Raw genomic sequence first — 7,992 nt, 5'->3', positions numbered from 1 at the left:
CTCATCTAGGCACAGGCCTAGTACATTGCAAATGTAGCACATACTAAGCAATGAGTGTTGTCTATATATTTATTCTTAATCAGTCACTCTCTATTTTCTAATCCCATGTTTCAACATGAGAATTCTGTGGTAAGGCTAACTAAAAGCTAAATTTTGGCATTATGACCACACAGACACTAGGGTTCTTTTAGGATCAGTAACTGCTACTTCTTTATTGATGACATAACTTCATTATATATATGTTGCCTCTCATATTGAGAACAGGTTCCCTTCTTATACCATTCCCAAACAGCAGTACCTTCCCACTACCTCTTCATTGGTCAAACAACCTTGCCCGGCAACCAGCAAACCCCCAGCGACTTCCATGCCTTAACCCCCATGGCCACACTAAACTAAGTTTTTTGAGCACATCTGGCAACACAAGAAATCAGGACTATCTGTTTCTCCTGGTTTGAATCCAGCCATTTTAGGGACATGCCAAGAGAAAATTTGCCAGACCTTTTGAACTTGCAGCTACCACTGCTTAGCTCAGTTTACACTTGGTAGAAAAATGGGTGAATATTTCAGTAAATGTGATGTAATCTTTAAAAGCTAAAAATAAGATAGAATGTGTGAAGTACAGTAGCTCTCTCCTCGACAGCCTGTACACCTGCAAACCTTAGGATTCATCAATGTAACTGAAAGGATAACCTTTCTCCTCCAAATTCTCCTTATTCTTCTGCTCTAAAAATCCATCTTTCAAAATAGCCTGTTCTCTCTGATGTTTACTGAGTGGATCTTAAAAAATATATGGGGAAAAAATCTTCCTCAAGGAATTTGGGTTGAAAAGTAGATGTCTGCATGTCACCTTGTAGGCAGTCATCTCTGGGCTCCATGGAAGTGACATGACCATCTGAGGGGACTTGTCTGAACCTTTTGTCTATCAACAAATATGCCACTTAAAGCAAATGTAAGTATAGACAAATAATAAAAATATAAATTGTGTGGTGCTGTTTTGGATTTAGAATGAGACTAATGTTGATAACACACTGATGTTTTAATTGCTGCAGAGCAGTGCTTACACTAAGCCAAGGACTTTTCAGCTCCTCATTCTGTCCTGCCAGCGGGCAGGCTGGGGGTGCAGCAAGAGCTGGGAGGGGACAGACCCAGGACAGCTGACCCATACTGGCCAAAGGGGTATTCCATACCACCTGATGTCATGCTAAACAATGTATAGGGGTGGCTAGCCGGGGTGGGGGGCCAGCCGCCCAGGGACAGGCTGGGCATCAGTCAGCGGGTAGCAAGCAACTGCACCGTGCATCACCCTCTCCGTACACATCATTATTATTATTATTATTATTTTCTGTCCCAATAAACTGTCTCTATCTCAACCCACAGGCCTTAGTTTTTCACGTTTCTCTCCCCCATCCCAGAGAAGGGGGGGAGGGTGAGCGAATGGCTGTGTGGTGTTTAGCTGCCGACTGGGTTAAACCACAACAGAAGCATACATAAATTGATACAAAGGAACACTTAAATAATGCAACTGGACACAAAAATATACATTTTTAGAGAAATTCACATCAGTAATTGTATAAAGCTTTCTTCTGTACTAAGGGGTCCTGAAAATTTAGGACTAAAACATTATCTTTGTAATGTAAAAGGGTTATCATGACAGTCCTCAAAGGCCACTATATAGCACACTGACATATTCAAGGCTATCAGCTTATATTTCAGTCTGTGTGTTCAAGTTTTGAGGTCCTTTTATGATTATGCAAACATCAGAAATATAGTGATATAATAAATGTTACTTATGAAAGCAGAGTTTTAGAGCCAATATTAAATTTGCAGGCTCAAAACACCCACTTAATATTTAAACAAGTATTTGATACTTCTGTTTGTTCAAAAATAGAAAGAGTAAATGCACTTACATAAAAATAATTTTACTGTTCAACAAGCATGCTCATGTGATTTTTATATTAGTGAAAACTTAAAAAAACAAACAAACAAATCCACCATATGACTTTTTAAAATAAATGATACCAGTTCACCTTTCCCTGCTTGAGTACATTTATATTAAGGCTTTGAATCATCTGACCCACGATTTTACAACATTAAAATGAATGTGTCCACAAGGATGCTAGTATGTCTCACTGAGACTTAGCATGAATAGAATTAAAGCTCACCGCCTTAAGGAAACAGAAAGTCACATGCTCATGCCTTAATAATATTCCTTTTTGTCTCCAAACTAGAACATAAAGTTTAATAGTAACAGTATTTCATGGCAAGAGATTAGTACTTTTTTATTAATTATATTTTATTAATTAATATTATTAATTTAATGGCAACAACTTTGGAGAAGTTTCCAGTTTTTGTTGTACAACACTGCTTTCTGGTGGTGATTCAGGCATGGGGAGTTCATTCAGTTCAACATGCTGTAAATATAGTCCCATTTTTCCCCTTTTATAGTTCCAGGGCCCTACATAGAGCATACAGCTCACAAGCCTGAGCTGACCATGATGGACTCAAAGGTCCTGATTCCACAGGTTCTAGGTCCTTATTAATTATTGCATATCCTGATTTGGCCATTCTATCATATAGTACTGAACCATTTTTAGTTTGGTCCCTTTTCTCCGGTCCCCGGTCTTCAATTTTATCTGACCCATCTAGGAATTTTACTGTGGCAAAGCCCTTGGTTACCTAGTAAGAGTGTCTTGCAGGGGGTTTAGGACCTATCACCCTCCCACAAATCCTATAGGAATCACTTTGGTCCTTCACCGGCCAAGTCCCTCACAGGAGATTGGAACCGTGGTTAGAAGACCTCCGCACTCACTTTGGAACTAAGTTCTGTCTCAGTCACACTCTTACACACACAGGCAACCAAATCCAACCCAACCGAACGGTATACGCCTTAAATACTTGTAACTCCGTCATCTTCGTTCAGATCTTTGCGTGCAGAATTACGGGTAAAATACAATGCTGCAGCCGGCAAGGGAGCTCATAAAAAAAAAAAAAATCAATTTTTTTGCTTGCCTTTATTCAGGTTCAGGATGTGTATCACAGCAAGATGCATTCATGGGCTCACCACACTTCTAGTGGCTAAGCTCTCCAGAGTCTAAGTGGCAGAAAGTGCCTTTTTGTGGCAAATGCATTCAGCATAATTTTCAAACATTATGATTTCATGTTTTCATCTGGCCTTCAGTTGCACGCTACTCCTACCCAAAGCTTCAACAACATTGTGGTTACATCTTTCATAGGTACATGACAGCTGAAGAAAACATCATAGAGTACTGTGCCAAGGTCATTCTTTCCCCAAAGACAGAACAATGTACACATCAAGGCAGAGAAGTTGAACATGTGTATGACACTCCCACTAATCCCCCAACACTTTGCAGCAGTTGACCTGGTACCTTTACAGGATATCTCTCTCAATCCTTACTTCTTTAAAACCCATTGTCTTCTAGTTCTGTGTGTGTAGACATTCTTTTTCCTCGGTCCCTCTTGGGTTGGGTTTGTCCTATTTTTCTGGTGTACTCTGACCAGAAAATTATTCAGGAGAGAACTCTTTATACCAGATATTGAAACTGGGACTTGGAAGCTAATGGTTTATTCTATCTTTTGGGAGAATTTCAAGGATAGAAATTTTAAATCCCAAATGTTTTAAAATGTGCATATATGTGTTTATTTGTGTATATAACCTATACATCTCTGACCACTTAGCAATGATTAAGACATAAATTATGCAAAATTTGATATCTTGAAAGTCTTTATCATTGTCCTAGGCTGAATGTTATCAAGAGAGATGCTGATTCTCTTCCACATTCCCATTTATTGATTTGTGTATAAATGTGAGAGAAAGGTACTTGCACATGGATTGCCTACTCACAATGTCAACATCAGTAGGAGGGATAGCAGGCGTGTTATTAGAGTTGAAAGTGTATTAAATGGCTTTTGTTTGTACTCTAGTAAGAAAGGACAATGAATATGAAAGTGTTGGGAATGTTTTCCTGGCTAGCAGAAAAATCTTTACTCCCTAGGTTTCTGTGGAATTATTTAACAAATAATTTTGAATAATGCAAAATAACAAAAAAAAAAAAGTTGAATAATATGAACTGACTTGTGTACGGTTATTGGGAAAAGAGTAATTGGATTACTCATTCCAAGACAATACTGATTGCCTGGTTTTCACCTAGCTCTGTATTTACTGAAAGGAATTCAGATCCTTCTTTGATAAAACTGTGAAACTAACAGGTTCAGCACAATGCCATTTTCTCTGGTACTTCCCTTCATCTTGGTGTTATTTTTAAGCCCATTTAAAAAATGCACACACAAATATATTTTCATAATATAACTTGATGTTAGAATGATGTGACAAAATATTTCTAAATAACTATAAATTACTAGGAACTGTGAATAAATTTTAAAACTTCAGATATTATTTAGTGGATATGACATATTCTAAATGATAATCATAGAATAGAATCATAGAATCACTAAGGTTGGAAGAGACCTCTAAGATCATCTGGTCTAACCATCACCGTACTTCCAGTATTACCCACTAAACCATGTCCCTGAGCACCATGTCTAACCTTTCCCTAAATACCCCCAGGGACAGTGACTCCACCACTTCCATGAGTAACTTGTTCCAATGCCTTTCTAGTCTTTCTACGAAGAAATTATTCCTAATTTCCAACCTGAACCTCCCCTGGTGCAACTTGAGGCCATTCTCTCTAGTCCTATCATTAGTTACCTGTGATAAGAGGCTGATCCCCAGCTCCCCTCACCTTCCTTTAAGGTAGTTGTAGAGAGCAATAAGGTCTGCCCTGAACCTCCTCTTCTCCAGACTAAACAAACCCAGTTCCCTCAGCCACTCACAGAACTTGTGTTCCAGGCCCTTCACCAGCTCCAGGGCTTTGATGTCCTTCTTGTAGTGATGGGCCCAAAACTGATCACAGTAATCAGGGTGCAGCCTCAAGAGCTGATTACAGAGGGATGATCACCTCCCTGGTCCTTCTGGCTACACTTTTCCTGATACAAGCCAGGATGCTTTTGGCCTTTTGGGCCATCTGGGAACACCTGGACTCATGTTCAGGCGAGCATCAACCAGCACCCCCAGATCCGTTTCCTCTGCACAGCTTTCGAGCCAGTCTTCCTCAAGCCTGTAGGGTTGCATGGAGTTGTTGTGACCAAAGTGTAGGACCCAGCACTTAGCCATGTTGAACCTCATCCCATTGGCCTCTGCTCTTTGACCTATCATGTCCAGGTCCCTCTGCAGGGCCTTTCTACCTTCTGGCAGATTGACACTTCCCCCCAGCTTGGTGTCATCTGCGAAGTTACTGAGGATGTACTCAATTCTCTCATCCAAAAACAAACAAAAAAGAAAACTTGAGCCCAAAAATCAATTTAATACAAATGAGGAACATACCAGATATTAAACTGATAAGAAAGATACTACACATGATCTTAGCCAAAAGGCTGAGAAGCGATCAAAGAATTAAACCACTGACCTAGAAAAACAGCTCCTAATGATAGACACTGGAGAATTACAAATTCTCCAGAGAGAGAGGAAAAGCAAGGAAAAACAACAACAACAACAACAAGCACTAAAATTAATAAATTTATTTTACATTTTAGAAATATGATGATAATGTGATAAGCAAATTTAGACTAGTGCTAAATAAGGATTGATAGTAGCTTAAGATAGCCATGATTCTTTTTCTACCATGACTATATTCCCTCGGCTACTGCACAAGATGCAGAACTTGTCCATATTGCAGACATAACTGTACTAATACATCCATGCCAGTTTAGCTGTGGCAGCAAGATGCCTTTTTGTAGAGACAGAGTATGTTGACAGAAGGATTTTTTCTGCCTGCATAGTTATATAACTTCCCTGAGCGTGCAGAGGTCAGCCCATAAAGCTCTCTTTTGTCAGCATAGCTGTGTCCACATGGGGTTTTTGGCCGGTGTAGCTATTTTGGCAAAGAATATGTGATTTTTCACACTCTTCACTGACATAACTGTGTGGATAAAATACTACAGATCAGAAGAAATATGCACACACAATATGTCGCTCACTCCCCAGCTTGCCTTTGCTTTTCACCTTACCACAAATTAATAACATGAAGCAATGTTTGCTGAAGAAGGGAATAGACACAAGTTTAAATTAGCACATCGCTGTTACTCCCCAATATGGGACAGAGACTATGGGATAGAGGAAATAGAAGAATGGATGATGCAAGTAAAATTTCAATACAGTTGTAGATATATATGTATTTTTTCAGTTATGACAGTGTTAGTAAGAAAAAGGTATGCAAAACCTTGCAACTAAAAAATTTCAAGGATAAGATCATGATGTCAAATTTGCACAGATAAGATAAAACATCCTTAGGGTACTAATGCAATCACAGAATCACAAAATCATAGAATAATTTAGGTTGGAAAAGACCTCTAAGATCATTTATCCCAACCTTATCCTAGCACTGCCAAGTCCACCATTAAACCATGCCTTTTTTTTTGTTGTTGTTGGAAGGCACAATTTTAAAGAAGCAGGAGCCCCACTACTGAGTTCACAAAACCTGGGCTCAGTTTGGGCTTCTCTAACAGCATTCAGAAAACTCTAACCAAAGGAAAGAGAGAAATATGGAGCCACCACATCCAGGTTATCCTGCCAACTGCAGTTGTCTCCTAGCATCCTATAGCCAGGCTGTCACTCAGAAAGACGTTTTCAAAGCACTGCTTCTTAGGTCCAGGCCACTGAGATTTGATACTCTCATGTAGAGCTTAGCAGACAAGGCGGTAGAAAACAGTAGTGTCTTGTCTTCAACTCCTATTTACCCATGAGAGAATGATAAAAAATGTACTATTCCACCTTTTATGATCCTTACACAAGTGTTCAGTTTCACCAAATTACTATCAGTGCTCAGCTGTTAAAAGATCTAGATATTATATTTGTCTTTTTTAATGTTTATCTGCTCTCTCATATCTCCAGCTGAGAGCCTCCTTTTCTGGTGCATCAGATCAGAGTCACAGAAAGCACCTGAAATGATTCTACATAGTGACAGAAAGTCATAGATACTAGTTTCTAGAACAAGCTATGCCTCTCTAGGGACAATTCTATTTTATCTCACATGTTACTAACTAGCAAATGACAGTTAGAAATAAAATAACTGTGCTACCTGCATGTTGCTAGAAAAATTCTTCTCCTCCCCCCATTTTTAACTTTCTCTCTCACACCCATTAACATCATACTTGAACTTATTTCAGGTGAGTCAATGAATCTGCTAAAGAAGTTACAACATCAGTAAAAGGGGGCTGTATTCCAGATGATTTTTCTCCTGATTCCTTAGCAAGACAGACAATTCTTCATTCTCTTTCTAAAGAGTGATCCAGAGTGATCTAGAGGAATTGGTTGCAGAGTTTTCTGGGGAAAGTTGAACAATAAACATGAAATACATTTCTGTAGAAACCAGGCAACCAGGAAATCACTCAAATCAATGCTAACATTTATTCTCTGTAAATCTTTCTGTTTGGACTAGCTGACCAGCCTGGGGCAGGAGGAAGCAGGAACATCCATTATCATATATATTCATTAGAGTTAATTCACCTCCCAAAAAAGATCAGTTATAAATGTGCGTGTCATGAACAAAATAAGTTAAAGAACTGGAAGAAAAAATAGAACACGATGAAACAAATTTTGCAGTGTTTCATTTTGCTTATTGTTTGCAGCTCTTGCAAAACATACAGTATAACAAAACTGAAAAGAGCCTAGGATTCAAAGATAATCTTTTACCAAGATGGAACAACTGCAAAGAAAGGAATGGAGATAAAAGAAAATGAAGCAGACCTACAAATACTAGTGTAAAACAATATATTTTTTTCAAGTGATGACTATTTGCATTTCCCTAATCATATAGTGATCAGTGAAATTCCACACAATAACACAAATTCCAGTGTGTTATTAAAGTTAGTTAACTCTGATGCAATTACTGTACTGCTAACACTTGAAGATCATTG

At 38.7% G+C, this 7,992-nt stretch overlaps 1 non-coding gene across 1 annotated transcript; it reads right to left on the bottom strand.

Annotated features, from left to right (window-relative positions):
• Positions 1-5,267: 5,267 nt before the first annotated feature.
• On the bottom strand, positions 5,268-5,463 carry LOC118159773. Its single transcript, XR_004747243.1, has one exon. It is a non-coding gene; the product is annotated as a U2 spliceosomal RNA (small nuclear RNA).
• Positions 5,464-7,992: the final 2,529 nt, after the last annotated feature.

This window comes from Oxyura jamaicensis, unplaced genomic scaffold (assembly GCF_011077185.1).
Source record: "Oxyura jamaicensis isolate SHBP4307 breed ruddy duck unplaced genomic scaffold, BPBGC_Ojam_1.0 oxyUn_random_OJ72004, whole genome shotgun sequence".
Taxonomy (NCBI): domain Eukaryota; kingdom Metazoa; phylum Chordata; class Aves; order Anseriformes; family Anatidae; genus Oxyura; species Oxyura jamaicensis.
This window is presented reverse-complemented; position numbering and strand designations above follow the sequence as displayed.